This window comes from Stenella coeruleoalba (assembly GCF_951394435.1).
Source record: "Stenella coeruleoalba genome assembly, chromosome: 13".
Taxonomy (NCBI): domain Eukaryota; kingdom Metazoa; phylum Chordata; class Mammalia; order Artiodactyla; family Delphinidae; genus Stenella; species Stenella coeruleoalba.
Window position 1 is genome coordinate 34,174,748 of NC_137159.1, and position 20,462 is coordinate 34,195,209.

The 20,462-nt window shown below is 37.6% G+C and overlaps 1 protein-coding gene across 1 annotated transcript in view; it reads right to left on the reverse strand.

The window, feature by feature from the left end:
* The window catches only part of LOC307196526 (uncharacterized protein), a 199,789-nt gene that overhangs the window by 108,437 nt on the left and 70,890 nt on the right, over positions 1-20,462 (reverse strand). The window contains exons 5-7 of the mRNA XM_079941548.1: positions 12,740-12,792; positions 6,980-7,232; positions 6,818-6,879 (exon numbers count right to left, since the gene is read on the reverse strand). The gene's annotated coding sequence lies outside the window, so the exon portion shown is untranslated. The remainder of the gene's footprint in view (positions 1-6,817; positions 6,880-6,979; positions 7,233-12,739; positions 12,793-20,462) is intronic.

The following is a 20,462-nucleotide window of genomic DNA, read 5'->3' on the forward strand; positions in this document are numbered from 1 at the left end:
CTATTATTTTATAATGACAACTCTGGTGAAGCGAGTCTGAAGGTTATTTTAACAATTCAGTCAAACGATACCAGGAGACTGAACCTTATGAAACAAGTAGTATTTTGGACCCCATTTTACAGATGAGAAAATCAAGGCACAGAGGAATATAACACCTTGTCCAATGCTGCATAGCTGGTAAATAGGGGAGCCAAATTCAAACCCAGGTAGTGGGACAGTAATGTCTCCTGCACGTGTCTCTGCTCTGCCAGGTCGGCTGATGATTATGGCAGGTGAGAAGGGAGAGAGCTAGCTGGCAGAGCCTTGAGCTTGAACTACAGAGCAGACTGGACGGTGCTCCCAGAGGACACTACGTGGATCACAGAGAAGAAGCAGGTTGGGTGAGGAATCGATGAATTCCATTTCAGACATAAGTGCAGGAGGTCTGTGAGAGCCAGGCCATGACACCAGAGGGCTGTTGAAAATGCCAGGACTAAGCTTCAGGAGAGGTGTGGGCAGAGAAAGTCAACCCAGACATGGAATACCCTGCTAAATAGACTCCGTTCCACCCAAGACCCACATCCTGAAGACGCAGAACCTGAGGCCCTGAGAGGCAGTTCAGAAGACAGAGCTCTAGAGCCAGACTCACGTTCAAATGCTAAGCTTAAATGTACGTTCTGGGAGACGTTTCTTCACTTTTCCAACCAGAGTTTTTCATTCATTAATGGAGACTATAATACTTCATGTGTCACACTGTTATAAGGATTTAAATTAATATGCATATAAAGCACCTGGCACATCGCTTTCCAAAAGTAAGTGTTCAGTAAATGGTGATCATTATTATTATCATTTCTATTTGTCGAAGGTGAGGCTAGAACATAGAAAACGGTCTGGGCAGCCAGCGCCGTTACTCTCTTGGCAGTTTTTCCCATAAAATTCTCTTACCTACATGGAATTGTCACGAATATCTCAACCCAAGAAAAGAAGGTCCTTTTGAGGAATATGAGTTCTCTATTTGCCAAAAGAATAACCTAGAGAAATGAGATTAAAAATTGTATATATGTGTATGATAAAATATAAAACCTGGATTGAAAACAAAGCAAGTGTCACATTTCCTAGATTCTTAAGTGACTGAGGCAAATTCATGGGGTGGCTCATGGCCCCTAAGGCAGAGTCAGGGCAGATGAATGGTAGAAAGTACGCTTTCAGCCATGGTCACCTGGCTCAAGATTTTCCATTGCGACAATATCTATGTCCACAAGGGGCACATCTCCCAAGAAGGGCGGTATTTCAGGAGTCACAGAAAATCTTGAGATCTGAAAACCCAACAGAAAAGACTTGAATTTGGAAATCAAGTAGAAGCTTTAAAGACCGAAGGCTATGTAAGCATTTATGTATCACTTTGTCATTCCCAGCTCCTTCAGCCGCGTTTTATTTTGGGATTCAATGTGGTGACTAACAACATGGTTATTTAGGCAAAGACCTTAGGTTTGAAAAATTCCAGAAGAAGAGAATTTCTGGGAAAATGACTCTAATTCACATTACACACACACACACACCCCACATATACAAAGTTCAAAACACAAGCCAATACACTTAAAAAGGAAAAAGGACATTGGAAATAAATGAAATTTATTGTTTAATTTGATTGCCTCTAAGATAATATGTTCAGTAAGGATGTGAGTATAAGCAATGTGGAAAAAGTACAAAATTGAAGAAAAAAAAAAAGAAGAAGAGGAAGCAGTGCCAACCTCATCCTTTAGAAATAAGGAGAGATGTTTCGAGATAAAAATCTTTTTCCCTCCCCACTAAAGATTCCTGGCCTTTTCACTTCTCTTTTCTGAACATTGCTGCAGAGCGTCAGATTCTGCTGGTTCGCTCTCCTTCCATGTTCCCGCCCCAACCCGTGCTTATCTGAATATATAAGCCTGCCCTTTGCTCAGATTTATGGGTCGAGCCAGAGCTGTGTGTATTTACAGTGTTCTGACCCGAAGACCCCAGGCCGAAGGAGAAGAGGAGGAAACTGAGCCCATTCCATAAACAGAGACAGATATGAGGGGGAGGTAGAAGGCCTTGCTAGCACTTAACATTTTTAACTATTTGGCCAAGCTTAAGAATTAGTGATTAGATTAGAGCAAAAGAAAAACGAGGGACGAGAGTGCAGACTTGGGGGGGAGTAAACTGTGTATTTTTGCTGTAGTCACTTGGAGGGTCTAGGTTGCCAGATGGGAGTGGGGTTAAATTTAATGTGAAAGGTCCGAAAGAAAGTTGGTAACTCGGATACAGAGGGAGCTCTGGGAAGGCAGACGGTGTACAAAGAGGAGGATATAAACAACATTTAATAAGTTGGAAAATTTCTCCGACCACAAGTTGAATGTCTTGTGTGTAGCAAGACTTCTTGTGTTTTTTAAACTGTAATGGGTTATAGAAGAAAAATCTCCTGTTCCGTGCTTAAATGAGAACACATTGCCATAGATTACCAAAACCTAATCAATTTTGAGTTGAAATATTTTTCTCAGGGTCTGGTGGCCACTTGAAAGCAATTCCACTTTCAAACAGGGCTGCTTGGTAAAGGGACCACCCCTATGCAGAGCTCTGGTACACGCACCAGTTCAAATGGGAAAGAAAGAGCAGCTGAATCTTAAGCAGTGCTTGGCACCCAGAAACCGAACCCCTCTTTCCCCAGGGCCACATCTTCACCCATGAGCAAAATGTGAAAGCACAACTTCTGTTTGGGCTATCCTCAAATAATCTACTTGCTGGAAAAACTTGAATTCACGTGGAAAAACTGACCTGCCGACTGACTAAATTAGAAATAACCCGGCATCATAAGTAAAGGCTACAATATTCACTGGAGATCTCAAAAGCAAAGCACCTGGGACAACAGAGTAAGTGAATCACCCACAAATCAATTTACATTGCAACAGAGCAAAGAGCTGTGATGTGTGAGATTTGACCCGTGATTGGAGAATTTGTGAAATGCCATGGAGTTGTTTCTTCTTGCTCATCTTAATATAAAGCAATCTGGTTCCCATGATGTTCCCTGTTAAAGCATCTGCTAGAATGATATTGTTTGATTGGAATTTTTTTTGTTTTCTAAGGTATGGTCTGGGTACTGAAGAGTATCATTATTATTCTAAATGGGTTTTTGTGGCTTGGATTGAATTATCACTAACAACTGCATGAGAACATGTGTGTGCTCAGCACTGTGTGTGGCACTTCATAAATGTTAACTTGTTTATTAGTATTATATTATTATTAAAGTCATCAGTAGGAAATCCAAAGTAAAATTGATTCTACAGCTGAACTTTGAAAAATGTATAATGCAAAAATGCGCTGAAATGCATCCTCTTTTCCATTTATATTTGGCATTTTCTGTTCAAAATCAAACATAAAATTCAAAGCTGTGGAGCTAAAGAAGGCATCTGAATTATTCCGTCAGGGCAAACTGAGTACACAGCAGTGAAAACTTGGGCTAAAGGTGCTGAATGGGAAACAGGTACCCTAACCAGGTTGCATTTCTAAAGTCAAATGAAATGCATGATATTCCAGAAAACTAACTTTTTCTTGTTAGCATTTTTAACTTTCCTCTAAAATAACAAAACTTCTGCTTTGTCAATAACGCATGCTCAAAACAGATACAAGTGCATGATGAGGATTTCAGAGGAATTTGGGGACTATTATATCACAGCTAAAATGCCTTCCTGTGTCATTTCTTTTGAGATCCATTTGCCGGTGAAATCATTTTGTTCTCTAATATGGTGTGGATCATAGCAACAGTTCAGATGTAACCATCTAGGAGCAGAGGCCTAGCTCAGTGTGCCAGAAAAAAAAAAAAAAAAAAAAAAAACCCGCACCACAAAGAGCATTGAGATGAATGGCTCTATTTTATGAGCCATAAAAGTTTTATTCATCTTGACACTGAAACAGGTTTAGGCAGTGAGTTGACACGCCTTAAATAAATAAGTGGAATTAATTCCCCAGCCCTTGAAACAATAGCAGTATGCACGTAGCACGGAGAAATGCCCCATTGTTTCCTGTGGCTGCCTGATATCGATATTATTTGTGTTTTTCTGTGCTGCTGCCTCAGGGGCCTGGTTGATCCACTTCAGATTCATCCCCTGTTTTATTAGAGGTTGAAAAAGGTTCAAGACCTGTTTGCACCACAGCTCCCACCGACAGCTAAGGAACCAGTTTGGCGTCTGGTTTGTCTGTTGTTTTACTGCTGACCTTCCAATCAACTTTAACCCCTGACCTCCGGAGGCATCTATCATGACAAGAGGCTGTTTAACACAAATGGTGCCCATTTATAGGGGAAGAGACTCAGAAGATTTCCTTTTTATGAAGAATTTAGTTTTTCACCCCTCTTTTCTCAGTCACCACAGGTGAAATCCCTCTTAGCAGCTGGCTTATGAAATAATGGGAAGGGAGGCCTTAATGAGCAGAAAGCACCCTCAGCTGGAGATAAATATATGCAAATGAGATGCACAAACAAAAGAGCCTGGACAGAGAAATATCTGCAATTCCAGCAAAATGCTGCCTGCAGCTCCAAGATGAACAGCTTTGATAAAATGGTAACAAAAAGCACCTTTTTATTCTCCAGCGTGTTTTACATTGCAATAGGCCATTGTCATTGCAAGCCAGTGGAGCATGCAGGGGTTTTCTGCACTGTTTCAGAAAACTGTTTAAACATTTGTTTTAAGGCATTCATGAAATATAATCAATGGACTGCTTCTGTGTTGTCGTTGTGATTTTTTTTTCCTGAATATGTTTTAGATGTGACTGTAGTTCTTTTACCTGTTGGTCTTTTCATAGTTTCATACTGCTGTCTCGCTGAGCTATTTCACGTTTTGGTGACTGTTTCTTCCACGGGCCAGAATGATTTTTTTCTTTTTAATTTCAATGAAAAGAGACGTCAAGTTAATAACTAGTAAGAATCGGCTTTGAGGAAGGGTTTGAGCCATCACAGACCAGCACCCAAACAACTAGTTTTAATGATGGCAATCAAGTGTGTAGCGCTAATTCAAAGACAGGCATGTAACATGCTGATTTTAATAAGCGTTAAAAAGGCAATCTCTAACTTTTAAAAGTCTCTTTTTAATTTAATCGTCCTTGGTTAGTTTGCTGCCAAAACAAACAAAACCATTAAAATACGTTTTCAATATGTATCCGCAGTGTTATTTGATGGTGTTTTAAATGAGCATTGTGTTGGGAAAATATTGATTTGATGAGCTTTAAAAATGGAAAAGCTAAAATCATTAAGCTATTTGGGGGGAAAAGAATTTTTTTTTTTTCTCTAAAAAGGAATTAAGCCCCAACCCCAATCTCTTGCCAGAAGACAGGCTGGACCCAGGACAGAGAAATTGCTGCATTTGAGCATATGTATGATGTTTAGGTTAATAATCAAGGCAGTTAAGGTGAGAGATGAAACACTAGACGCTTCCCGTGTGTCAAAATACCATCGCTCTAAAAGCTCAGCAATATTTGGTTCTTTCATTTATAATCCAATCCTAGCATTCTGAGTAAAGATGTACGAGGATCTTTACATTTGCTTTACCTAAATTATTTCATCTTGGTAGCCTGGATTGGAGCGGAGACATTTCTTCTGAGCACTGTGTAGCTTTCACATTTTATGTGCATTTCATCAGACAAATGTCAAATTTGCTAATAACAAGAAAATCTCCTCATTTTTAATCATGCCACTCCTGTTGCATGGGTAGGGGTGAGAGGGGGTGGGGAGGAGGGAGTGAATATAAAAGCATTGAGCAGTCTGACTAAAGAGCAGAAGGAGAAAACGCTTCTTTGGGTTTTAAAATGACACATGCTTGGTTATCTCCATGTCTGCATCAGTGCATCATCAAATTCAGAAATTCAGGAGTTAATAGAAACTTGGTTCTATTAGGGATGCTTTTGCCAGCCCAGGTTTGAAGCAGCATAATTATGCTCAACTGCTGTTGTTTGGAAAGGGCAAACAGCATCTTAGGCACAGAACAATGAAATTACAGCTGAGATTTAGGTTAGCAAAAGACGTCTTCTCTAGGCTTTTATGATTCATTATTTCCCATTAAATACAGTATTAGAAGCGTACACTAGATAGCTCATGGTTGCTGCTCTCGGAGCACATTATCTATATTACGCAGGTCTGGGGAGCAGAATTAGAAAACTTTGGGGGAATGAGCAATATGTGTTTGCTGATAGAAGTACCATATGGCTCATCTTCTTCAATTGCTTTCATTGCGACTCTGATGCCGGAGAAATTAAAGTTTTATTTGATGTGGCACAGCTTAATGAACTGTCTTCTGTTAGGAAAATTGAATATGTTTCCTGTTATTTGAGCACAGAGCCTCCATGGTTTGGCTGATGAGGGATGCATTATGTATTGTTTATTTAGCATTTGGAAAACAAAAGCAAGATATTGAAGGTAAAATTGATTACTGCTGGATTGCATTATATAATCAAGTTTTCTCCCTTTAAATTTCCCTTTACAATCCTTTGGTAATGTTTTAATATGAGATTGTTCCAGGTTTTGGTCTTTTCAAAGTACACAGAGCTTGGTTTTTTTTATCGAGATACCTTTATCTGTAAACAAGCCTCACGAAATGCTAAACCTAGTATTGCTATATTTATAAAGTTCGAAGAATGATATTTGGGAGAGATGAAAATAATTCGATTTGTGTGTCTCTAATGGCAAAACTTCCAAGTGAGCCCCCAATCGACTTTGAGAGAATCTAACATTTGCTAGCTGAAAGGGGAATGTCATTTTCTTTTGTTTGAAATAGACCACTTAAGAACATGCCTTACGAGAAGGAAGGAATTTTTGATATTAGGAAATACAAACCTCAAAATATCAAATTTTAGATTTTTGAGTTAGTTGTCAGTGAATGAAAATCTGGACTCAACCTGTGAATTAAAAAAAAAAAAAGAAGTGTATATTCCATGAATTTAATTTTTTACTGAATAAATATGTTTAAAGAAAACATATAACCAAAAATATACTTACATGATGAGAAAACTGGGATGTCATCCATGTGAATGTTCTCTACTCCCTGAAGAATCTGCAAACAGATACACTGAGCATTTTGTTTAATTTCCCCCTTTTTGTTCTGGATCTGATCATGTTTTAGACATATAAAATGTGAATGATCTCTAAAAAGACTGTAAGATCATCTAATCGCTGTGTCTCTTTCATTTTTCAGTGAGAAATATTCCTCTCATGGGCTGATGACTCAGACACACAGATCTGCAACAAGCAACTAGGATAAAAAATAGTTAAAATGAATCAACATTTATCTGGAATATACAGTCTTGACCTAAAAAAAAGTCATCTGTCTTCCATGTCCTGTGATGTTTTGAGGATTCTGGCAAATATGTCAGTTAAACAAACTTCTCTCATAATCTAAATACTGTCTGTTCGAGAGAGGCTTCCAATGTTTATAGCCCATAAGTAAAGGAAAAAAAAAAACAAAAAAACCCTGGTATTTAACCAAGAATAGTGCTCTTGAAAATGTCTCTGAACAAAGTGTTTAAGCAAAACTTTGGCTCTAGATATTTTCAATTCCTTATTCGTCTCCTGATTCTTTTTTTCAATGAGGTATTTTGGTACGCCATCATTTCACTCCTTTTCTTGAAATTAACGAATTCATTTCAAAAAATTAACGCCTGACTAGTGACCTGGTCATACAAACTTCCTTAAGAAACAGTTGAGAAGAAAACATCACATTTTTATGAACCCCATCTCCTGCCAGCGGCCTCGGAGGAGGAAGACCATTATGCATTGTTATCAGCGTGGTGTAATTTGACTGTTGACAAAGTATCCGTGGCAGTGAGAATGAGCGCAGTTAGAAGTGTGGCGGATTGTAATCAAGAAGATGCTTAGCTGTGCAACACTGCATCTTGAGCAGATTTGAATCAACATTGCCTTAAGGGGACACACACACACATACCAAAAGGAAAAAAAAAATCCATTAATTTTTAGAGGGAAAATTAGAGTGGCACTTAATGAAGTAAAATTTGACATGCGTTAATTGCTCTGCAGCTCCCCTAATTAGAGATTTTCAAATTCTTTTATTGCTGTCACTATGATGGCACATCGTCTTGCCGGACAAATAGTGAAATTGTACATTCATTTGATCAGGAAGTTTTACGGAGGAAGATTGGACTGTATCCTCGAGCCCACTTCCAAACTGTGGACAGCTGGAGAGCAAAGAGGGGTTCTCAGCTTTACCTTCAGCACAGATAAAAATAGGCTTATTAAAATAGTTTCAGTATGAGACTTAATGTAAAGGAAGCAGGTGCTGATGCGATTTCCTTAAACAGATGGAAATGTTCCTCTGGTACTCATGCCTCTGTTTCCGATGAAAGATTTCAGGTGGAAAAAAAAGCTAGCGAGATGCTACATTATACACACATTCTTATATTTCTACTTATGTTCTTCAGAAATCAGAGACAGGAGGATTTTGAAAGGCCGTGTCATGTTTTCCCCAGGTCTGAAGTCTAAGGCAAACAGTACTTTTGATCCCCTTCTTAATCTTAAAGTAATTATACTGCTGTTTGGCCCTCAGCATGGCACCAAATATGATACCATAATAATTTTGGTTTCCCTTTTTCAACCCCTCTTGTCTAGCCCTTGAACCTCTCTTAATTCATTAACATATTGAATTTTTTCAATTTTCCATTTTCTTGCAATAACAATATTAATGCCAGGGTGAAAGCTTGATTGGAGCTAAATTACTTGTTACCTGCTGGCGTTTATTTATATGGCATGGAATTATAAAGCTTTGCTATTGTCACGCCTTGGGCGAATTGTTTATGACACCAGTAATAGGAGTAATTGTTATTGTTGAAATTACCTGTCAGCTACCCATAGCAGTGGCCCTTGTCCCACTGACAAATAGTGACAAGGGAGAGGTATCCTCCATGCGTCCCCCTGATGGCTTCTCCTCTGATAATAAGAAGTGCAGGGCCTCTGATAATTTGCCTGTCACTGTTGAGTGCAGCTCAGAGAGAGTTGGCCAAATTGTTGTCATTCACTTTGACAAAGACAGCAAAATGCTCCCGTGCAGGGGGAGGATTATCAAAATAAATGAAATCGCTTACACCCCCTTTGTTTGTTTGGCTCAAGAATTGCCTGGCTTTGTATGAGGTTCTGAAATTAGGGTCCATTTCTTCTGGGTATCGTGCTGTTCATACTAAGATGAGGATCCCAGGCAAGAGAGGCATTTTCTAAGACTCACTGTTTTGCAATTTACATAGGTTATGAAAAAATTATATTCAGGTATAAAGAGAGTCAATAAAATTGTAACAAGAAGTCTAAACATGTGGTTGAATACCTTAGTTTAAAGCATGTGTAAAATTCACACCTTTTTCTCTCCTGCCTTCCTTCTATCCCTCTTTTTTTCTTTTTTGACCCACGCCGGCATTCAAATTCAGTAGGTGTTCAAAAGCACATACTTCCCGGTTGCGATCAAGTTTTCTTTAAAAGTGTGGAAATCTGCATCTCTGACTCTTAAAGCCTTAAAAGATTACCCAGTCAAATTTAGGATTATTATTTCAAATGGCTGTTTCCTTTCCATAAATTATCTTTTATTTATATAATATCTTCACGTGTAAAGAGAGAAATGAAACGTAGTTCCAGGTACGCAGCATCAATTTTCACAGGCTAACGGAGGAAGCAAAATGACTCTGTTATTGCCAGAGTTCAAATATAAATATTTGCATTTTAAAACCCCTTGGTTGCAGCCTGTGAACCTGTCACAGAAGAGAGAAGGGGACAGGAGAGTGAGGGATGGTGTCCGGGGGTCTCCCCATCTGAAAGAAATGGGCTTTAAAGTAATCAAACCTCTGCTCTTGTAAAAGCCAAAATCATTCTCACCATTTCACCAAAGGCATCATTTTACGCTAGGAAGATTCTTATTTTTAAGGGGCCTGTGAGGTTACTGCTCGTAGGTCTTCTTGACAAATCCTTGCCATTATGAGAAGTTGCAAAGAAAAGAAAAAAGAACTAGGATAAATGTAAAAATATTGGCTCCTTATAGGGTAGTAATCAGCTGTTTATTGGTCTCTACCAGACACGTAATGACCAAGCCCAGTGTTAAGTGCCAGCAACATGGCCCTGGGCCCTTCCCTCCTAACACTGGCCATTATCTGATTAAAGAACCTCCAAAGAAGTCACTATTGCATAATTTTATGGGTTTTAACAGTGCAGGTTGGCTGGCAGGAAAACTACCTAGGAGGGTTGATAAAGCAATAGTGAAATGATTTTATTTACTCCACTTATACCTTGCTCTCTGAAAGTGTCTCTGAGTATCTCACACGCTGGTGGTGGCAGAAGACACCTAAAATTGGTTCAAATAGGAATTGTGTGAGAGGTAGGGGAGGCACGGGGGTGGGGGGACAAGAAAAGTAAAATTATCTATCTCTTAAAGCTTTTCATGAGCTGCACAATTTGAAGTAATTAACAACATCGTTACAGGCATCTAGACCTTGTCTTTGGTGTTTGGTATTTCCAGCAGGTAAGTTTCTAGCAGTGCTAAAATCATACATGCGATAATATGATGATGGGAATAAAGTGTTTCTAATTCTTAAAAATAGTGTAGTTTCTAAAGGCAACCACTCGCTGGTTAACGAGTGTTGAATGCCCCTGATTAACAAGTGGAAGGCAGCGACATAATTAAGAGGTTATCTGTAGTCATAAAAATGCTCAAACCTGTCTTAGAATGTGATCCCTTTAACAGATAATTTTTAAGAATGTAGCATGTCCTCGTTTTCTCTGTCGAGACACACGTTAGTGATCCCAGGAGGGAAAATAAACATACGTTTTTAAATGAAGATATTTTAAATGTACCCCATATTTCAGTGTGTGGCTGTAACTTGGTCTTTTTTATGTTCTTCCTATAAAACCTAAATTAAGCCTCTTAGGAGTGGTTTTGCTGTAGGTTTCATCTAAAAACACAATACATTTTAAATGATTCCAGTACTTGAGCGCACTTTAACATGTAATCACTAATGTGCATTCTCTCCCCTCCTCTTCCAAGCGTCAGCTCTTCTAAAGGGATGAGACTTCTTTAAAATTTAGCTTCATTTGAAATAGAAACTTTTAACAAATAGTAATTGCTCCTGTAGCTCTATTGATGAAATGACTAGCAGCAAATCTTTTCTCCTCTCTCTCTCTCTCTCTCCTGTAACATTTTGAAACACCCATCAGTGTCAAATGAAACTGCACACATCTCCTTTGCTGCTCTAAATAAGGCTCAGCAATGTTAAGAAAAATGTCAGAAAAAGCTCAGTGGATTAAAGTAACATTCTGCACCATGTCACCGAGAATGGCAGGGCAGACTGGTCTGCATAATTCTGAAAGATATTTTGTGTAAAATGCTTCCTCTATAAACGAAATGAAATTTTATTTGGAAAGATTTAAGATTGTATTTGATCACCTACAACATTCAGTTCTTTTTCTAAATCTCATTATTCCTTAATATGCCTTTGGTGTGTATTTTTAAAATTAGAACAATAATACACTCTTTGTAGAATGTTTCTCCACCCATGTGCAGCGTTAAAATACATTGTGAACTCGTCAATGCATTTTTCTTTTCTTTCTAAAATTCCTAGGATGTTCATTCAGTGAAAGCAGTAAAAACTCTGGCTCTTACACATGTAAATTCATTGAACTAATCAGTCCTTTTTCCCCCCCTAAATAAAATTTGTATATGACTTTGGAGATTTTCAGCACAGTTCATTTAGTGATATCAAAAAAACATAAAGCATTTACATTTCATTCATGTATTGAAAATAAATGAATGGTTTGAGGATTTTAGTTTGTTTTATTCTATTTTTCTAAAGAATACTCAATTATTGAAAAAAACGAGTACAATGGTAGTAAAACATCCCACAGTATCATAAGTATGTAATTAAAGCTTAGCAGTTAGAAAAGAAAACATCTTACAAATTCAATACTAGATACCAATAGACATGACAGGATTAGTTTCACAAAAACAAGGTAAATCTCCACCGATTTTAAACAAACTTTTTCAAAACAGGTTAAAAATGAATTTAGACAAATTTGTCTCTTAACCTTTAAAGATTTCCTGCCTGTTTTTGTATGTCCTTTATTACATTAATTTTTTATTTAAATTACACCATTAACTGGATATGAATTTATCAAGAATACATGTATTGATTTATAAAACAGTACCATTAATTATTATAATAGCTAGATGTAGCTGATATTACAAAGCCATTTAAAGGTTTTTAATATAACTCGGACATACATAGATAGATAGGCATTATGGACACGACTACAATTCAAACTGGCTACCAGCAGTTAATGAAATCCTTGATTTATATTCTAGTTTAGAGATTGATTATATTGTTGCTTTGTAAAACTATTTATATTATGCCATTTTTCAAAGGATGTCTCAATAAAAAAGCTAAATAAAATATTCAGTCAATTCCCAAAGCAGATTTTGTTTTCTATATTTTAAATGCTAGTGAAAATAATTGATTGTGTGTGTTCCAAGCTTTGTCATTTCCATTCCAGAGGTGGCTTTCCTGATGGGAGACTCGTTTGCAATGCACACTTTCACACACTCTTGGATCCTTGCAGAAACAAACCCCTTCTCTTTATTTCATTAGCCGCCCCCCCCAAACAACAAACCCATGTATATTTCACAAAACCCATGCATCAGGACACATAAGTCTTTTTGGCATCTTTTATGTTATGCATTTTTTTTTTTTCTTAAGGTTGTGGAAAACTGGGACTTACCCCAAAGCCGCAAAACAGGCAATCACGAAGGAGTATTTGGGTAAGAATGCAATCTGAAGAGAGAAAAAAAAAAAAAATGAGGAAGAATATAAGCAAATAACAGTTACACTTTCAAATTGCTTTTCAAATGTTAATTAGCCAACGAATAGGTTGAAAGTTAAATTCTTTTCACATTGTACTTGGTTTGGGTCTCCTAGTCTCTTTATTTATATCACTTTTCCTTGCCTGGCAACATATGTTACCGATTTATTATAGTATTTTTACTGTTAGCAGACAAATCTAAAAGCTAGCTGAGAAGGCTAGCTTCATCTGATGACTTTAACAACAACTGCAGGGCATCCTTGAGGGTGAGCCAATAGGCTCTTTTGAAGCTATAATACTATTAACCATTTTGATGCTGAAATATTTCTTACAGCTAAAGTTGGTTCTGTCTTTGTAGGCACTCTGGGTTTTACAGACACAAAAGGTAAATGTAAATGATTTGTTTTGCAAATATTTCAATAGCCTTCTAGGCACTTTCCTCCATGTTTCTTAAGTGCCCTAAAAGCCGTATGAATGCTGTGGCTTCTTTATTTCCCCCTTTCTTTTACAGGACACTGAAATCTGGGCACAAAGTGATAAGTAAACAGCTATCAAGCATCACGTTAAATTGTCACTTCACCCTCCCCCATGCCATTAATTTTCTGCTATGCTATTAAAGAAACAAACATTCTTTGGAGTTTCAATGATCGCATCTTTCTGACATATGTACAGCCCAGAAAAGTAAACTTCAAATGAGATTCTTTTTTGGCTAAAAACCTGCAATTCCTTTCCAAATTAGAGATGTCATATATTATGGTTATTTTAATGGATATGTAATAGTAGCCAAAAATTTATGCCTTTTAATACGCATACAAGAAAACGTCTGTTTCAGAGCTGTATTTGTTGACTAAAAGTATTCACTTTAAAGTTGCCAAGTAATAAACTTCCGTTTTTGATCATCTGTAATTTACTTCACTCCAAATTGTCTAGTCATTTTAACTTAAAATTTTTATAAACGAGCTCCTTTTCCACTCAAATATCTCATGCGGAGTTCACTTACAATTTCAGGTAATTACATTTTATAGAAATTCTCTTGCACATGCATGACTTGAAAATTTTGAAATTAAATCTTAAATATTGGAAGCCAGCATTTCTTATCTGCAAGATCTGGCTCAGTAACTAAAATTTCACATCATCTTGATATTAGAATTCAACCAATAAAACTGAGATATGCATGGCAGTAGTTAGGGGTCTGGCTGTGAAAAAGTGAATTTTGCAGTCCTGGAATGCTCTCTGTACCCCTGGGATCCAGAAAGCGCTAAGACATACTGTCTGTATAAACATATCTAGTATAAGAGGTTCTGCCTGCAAATCGTAGCAATGCCTCTGCTCTCCAACATATTTAAGAATACACAATCATACCTGGTTTTAAGACAAAACTGCAAAATTGCCTTCAGAACAAGTGGTGAAATAACCACCATCTATCTAACCATTCACCTGATTCTAATATTTTTATTGAATAAAAATATTTTTATTTATTCATCCCTTGTACTTCGATATACGTTCCAAATTTTATTTTAGTATTAACTATAATGACCCCATCAAAATGAGAAGAAAAATTTATATTTTTACATATATAGTTATACAGTTTCATCCTAGTCTAATTTAGGATAATGTCTAAGTGGGCTTATTATTTATATCTATTATCAGATATTTACTGTATTTATTTCTTTGTCCCCAAGAGGCATCTTATGGTGACGGTGGGTAATTTTAGGTCAGAAGCAATTATGGTCAAAAGGATTTCAGCTTCAGAGAATGAGGCTAACTTTCCAAAGGCATAAATGCACAGCAACTCCAAAAAATGACCATATATGTCATTGGGGTTATGAATACCCAGGCAACTCACTTGCTAGTCCTGTCATTCCATGAATAAACCATCCCATAAATGTGCCTATTAGGACACATTCGTTTTTAAATATTAATTTTCTTAGAAGAATGAAGGGAGACAATGCTGTTGGTGGCCCTAGAGTTTTCTTCTTCTAAAAAAATTATATTCTTGAACCAAAACTGAATCTCCAGCAGAGTTTTATCCCCATATTTGGAAGCATACCAGCTGTGTACATGGGGCTCCAGGCCCCATGTTGTTTGTTGCTGAACTTGACGCTCTTCTAGACCAGGCCCTCTGCTCTGTGACACAGTGCCTTGACACATGGGATGGGATGGACTGTCCCTTAGTCTGTCCCCATCCACCCGTACCTACCACATTCTTTCCCTCTCGTCCACCCCAAAGCAGGTGCCTTTGAAAGGCCTGAATGTAAGATACAGTTTCCTCTGGTCTCCCAGCTCAGGTTCTGTCATTACCTTTCTCTAATATATCTAAGCAGCCCCTTCCAGCGACTGGTCCGAGCCTAAGCTGGGATCTCCCCTTTCCTGTTGTTCCCTCACCTCTACCCCGACCTCCAAGGGCCACCCCCCTGCTTTCTGTTTTGTCCATCACCTCAGTTTCTTTTCCCCTGTTTCTGACCTGCACTTTTTCTGGATCAGACGCAGGCAGGTTGAGAGGTAATGAGAACCAGATGGACAGAGTGCAGAAATTGCCCAAATGGGTATGAGAATGTGGGAGCTGTCAGGCATGGAGTGAAGCTGGAATTTTTCAGCAATAAAATGGGATTTATCGCCACTCTACCACAGTCATTGCCGACAACCGTTTACCTTGACAGAAACCCCATTCCAATAGGCCACGCCGATGCAGATTCTTTTTTCCAAAGAGTGATGATTGGTATTTGTTCTAAGGCTCAAATGGCCTGCACTAAAGGTGAAGCATTAGGCCAAAGTCCTGTATTCCCCACTGAGGCAAATGAACCTGCTAAAATAAGTTCCTTCCACAATGGCTGTGTAATTGAAACCAGAAAGTGAGAGAATTTGATAAATTGCTTGACCCTGAAGGAATGTTAAGGTCATAAATTTTCATTGCATTTTTTCCTCTCTCTTTTTTTTATTTTTATATATTGATTATATTTAGTATTTGCTTCGAAATTCAACAAGCTTACAGATCATCGGTTGTGGCCCCAGGGGAGAGCACAGTAAATCATCAATTAAGAGGGTAGGGGATAGTCTCCCCTCAGCTTCCGAAGAGGAATGGCAGCTCCTCAGTATTCCAAGGACAGTCATGGAGGTGTCTTCCATCTCAGAATTATTCCAACTTAGCACGCAATTTGTCCTGGCACGGACAAAGTAAAATCCACAGGAAAGATTTTTCTCAGAAGGGTGCTGCTACACTTCTATCATTTAAGAATGATGAACTGTTAAGATGCTGGCAATACATTTGCGGCCATCACACCCACATACCTTTTTCCCTCCTGTAACCTAAAAATAAGAACAATTGGATTTTAGCGAAAAACCATGATCCTCTTTTTTAGAGGATCACGTGGGAGTGTGCCTGTGTGCGTGTGCGTGGAAGCATCATGCTTCTGAGCGCTGGTTTTGGCAAAGTCCACTTGAGATTTTTCAAACTTACTTTTGTTAAAATCTGGATGATCTTAATGTGGAAATAAAACATAGGTCATAAAAACAGTCCAAGCCACATGTTACAGAATATAAAATGGACTGAAATACTGAAGTCATCGCATAGCAGCAAATTTCTACACATCTTGCTTGAAGGTTTTACTTGTTTTTCTAAAAAGTGAATGAATGAAGCTTGCCAGCATTTTAATTTAGCTGTATTTTCTATCGATTGTTTATAGTGATACGATATGAAGATATATACTCTCTCAACCTGAAGCACATTAAATAATTTATTGATAGCCAAAACTTCTCGTCCTTGAAATTTTTAAAGAACAGTCTATCTCCTGGGTATTTATGTGCCTGGCTTGTTCTCCCTGTTAAATAAGTAAAATCAGAAGTATTTGATCACTAATGTATACATTTTATGTTCAGAATTTTCAGGATTCAGGAGATCCCAAATGGGATACAGGGCAGAATTTTTGACTGACGATTGGGACAATTTCCCTAATTTAGGAAAGATTGGTTCATGCTGATTTATTTTCAATTATTAATTATCAGTTTATTGATTGAAACCAATACTAGCTCTAGGATGTATAAGAATTAAATAACCACATGCATTTTTTTTCAAAATCATCTAAACTGTATAAGTAAAAGATAATTTATGCTTCATTCTATAAAGTATTATCAGTAGGGGTGAGGCTAAATAATATCTAGTCCCATATCCTACTTTCTTTTGTTCAAATGTAATATCACCAACGTATATTGAGTACATATTTCTATGTCAAAAAAAAATTTTTTTGTCAAGTAAGGAAAGAAAGAAATTCCAAATCCTTCTTATTCAAAAAGACAAAGGCCAGAGAATTTGTGAGTGATATAAAATAGTAAGTAGTACAAGAGCAGTTGAAAAATCTTGGAAACTGCCACCAAAGTACAGGGGAAGGTGAGAATTTTCATGTTATTGCTTAGATGTGTATAAATATTCTAATAAGAATTCAGCAACAATATGTTTTCATCTTATAGCAGGGGGACCATGATGTACATATGATCTACTTTTAATCTTGTGGCTTTGTCAGTGTTAAAAATGGAACTTGGGAGGGAGACGCAAGAAAGAGGAGATACGGGGATATATGTATATGTATAGCTGATTCACTTTTTTATAAAGTAGAAACTAACACACCATTGTAAAGCAATTATACTCCTATAAAGATGTTAAAAAGAAAAAAAAGGAACTTCTTCTGCGCTTAAAAATTTTGTCACAAGGCTGTTTCAAATAAATAAATATATGTACACATATACATATATATAAGCATAAATAAAATATGAACAGAAAATGGCTTCAATCACTAACATTTTTGCAAACTAATGTTCAGCTGATGCAACTCAATTTTATTTTGCATCACATTAGTGTCATAATGGTAATGACTAGCCTTTATTCACTAACAGTTTGAGTCAGCACTTTGAGACATTTTCAAATTAGGTCATACTGCACATTTGTGTCTGATACAAAGGTTGATTAAGAGAGCTGCACAGTTTTAAAGTGAGGCGGTGTGAGTTGAATTAAGTTCTCTCTGATACTTACGGGAAATGTGAGCCACCATAACTAAGCAGAAATAATGTATGGGCTATAGGGGGGAGAATATATTTCCACAGAGAGCTTGAAGTCATACTCATTTACAATTTCACAAAGTCCTCTGTCTGTTATGGAAGAATTCTATCACGGGGCCTAGAAAAAAGCAATGAATTACAATAAGGACACTGGAGGCCTGGTCCCCAGACCTGTTTCAGTGAAAGTCAGTTTTTGCCTTTATGTCCCTTTTGATCGTCTCAATAAAGACCTTTTTTTTCTTCTAGACACTGTCTACTGCTTTTCTGAAGTCAGAATGATCCGGTGTCACAACCAAACCATTTACCCATAATACAACGATTCGGAGCCCAGGCTAAATTGCTCTATGCAAGCTAGACCTGGGGAAAATAAAAAAGTCTACTTAAAGTGATATTGGCATGGCAAATCCATAATCTCATCAAAAATCTGAAGAAATAGGATTTTCTTTAGTTGCCCAGCACTTCAAATAAATTGTAAAAATGGCCCTACAGGGCAAAGTAACTTTTAATTGGGTTTAAGGAGAACAAAAATAAAAGCTGAAACTCTTTGATTGTTGGTTTGTCCAAAAGGGCAAAAATAGCCGTTATTATTAACACTGTACTCACTTCATGTTGCCCTCTCCATAGCATAAAAAAGCCACAGAAGATTTTCTGAATATATATATATATTTTTATTGTGCCAGTGGCCTTAAAGAAACCTGGAGAGAAACCCAAACAGTGGATGGCATTAAACTGAAAGAAAGGCTCATTGGCTTGGCTAGCTTTGGTCCCAGGATGCAAAAGAAGTTACTATAATTCTCTTGCACGTACACTTCGCTTGCTTTGCAATAGCATCCTGAAACATAATGCAATCAAATCACATTTTATTTCCATAAGTCTGGGACAGCGTGCACTGCCTTGCCCCCTCCAGACCTGTTACCTCCAGTTTATTCTCCGTTTCTTTCCATCTGAGTTTTCATAGAAATTTGGACTGAACTTGTTTTCTTGGGCAAGACACCTAAGTAAAGTAAGAGGAAGGGTTCCACCCAAGAGAAGGTGTACATGTTGATTGTTTTAAAAATAAATGCGTTTAATTAGGAACATGAAGTTGTAACGGCCACAATCATTCTCAATGTTTATAAATGTGTTCATATTCCAGTTTCCTGAAGATTTTTGCAATGAAAGAAAAACAGCTATCAAATCTTAGAAGGACTATAAACAAGAACTGGAAGGAAAGAAGAAAGGAAGGGAGGGAGGAGGGAAGAAAGAGGAAGAAAGATTGGCTTCAGCCCCTTCCCTCAATCCCAGCAAAGGTCTGTTCATTAGCCACCTACCCCTCTTCGCTGACTTCTGTCCTTCAGCTGTGAAAGGTCACAGTCCATGAAAGTGATACATGAATTTGCTTCCTTCACCTTTGCTGATTTCTTGTTGCTTCTCATAACCAATATTTTTAACATTATAACTTGAATTTGAATAACCCCTTGTTCTTGCTAAACTCCAGAGGTTGCTCTGCCCAGCCCTGATGATTTATCACAAAAACAAGGCTCGTGAGTATCTTCAAGTGGAATTTCCTGTGACTCCGATTAAAACACAGATATCCCTGGATTCAGAGCCTGCCAATTAATACCCGAAGCGGTGGTGGCACTATGTCTCAAGCACGTACATTTTCATTTTCAACACACCCCTGGTGTGTGCAATCACTTAATTTACATTTTCAAAAGGTCACTTGTGGTGCTAGCTGGAATGAATTGTATATTTTACTTATTTTGCAGTAGGCTCATTTGCCCGGCCAGGGAGACACACTTTTCCCAGCCACTAGGATGACATAAATCTGAATCAGCCATCATATAACAACGAATAGGTAAAAGTAGTTTTGCTATTTTGTTAAGCAGTTACGAGAATACTTGAGTTTCTCCAACAGTTTAATTTAGCATATGAGAATAGCATCTAGTGAGCTATTTTTATTAATAGTGGGTTTTTATTATTATTTTGCAGAATGGATACAGCAACATTACCAGAGTTCAATATGACTTCTGATGATCTGGTGTGCAGTGACTAAATAAGGTTAATCTTCATTTTATATGCTAATAGGATATTTATAATCTCTACAGCATATCCAATTTAACGATTTTATTCTCTGTTGTTCAGAAAGTATTTCTTATTAGTGAAAGAGAGAATACCCTTACGTTCACCACAGAGGCTAGTTTAATTGGGCTTGAGTGCACTGTGTATAATTAGTCCACTTCTCTAATATTTCATCTATAATTACACAATGAATAATGTGCTTAAATTTCATAAAACTAGTGGGTTTAAAGAAAGACTTCCAAAAAAATGAGCATTCTGTTTTCAAGCTTTCCCAAGCCTTACTAAGAGCCTGATGAAAATATGGCTGAAGCCAGTATGAATTTCTTGAATGGTGAATGGATGCCCAAAGCCTCTGAGGCTAAAAGCAAAACTAATGTCCCCTCCAGCTCCACTCATCTCACCCAATGACAATGTTAGCAGCAGGGCTGCTTGGACCAGGCCCAGCTGCCACTGGAGAAACAGGATCAAAGTCCCCACATGCTATATTCCCAAGGTCTCTGCAAATGTCAGACTGCAAGATGGAATTTTGAAT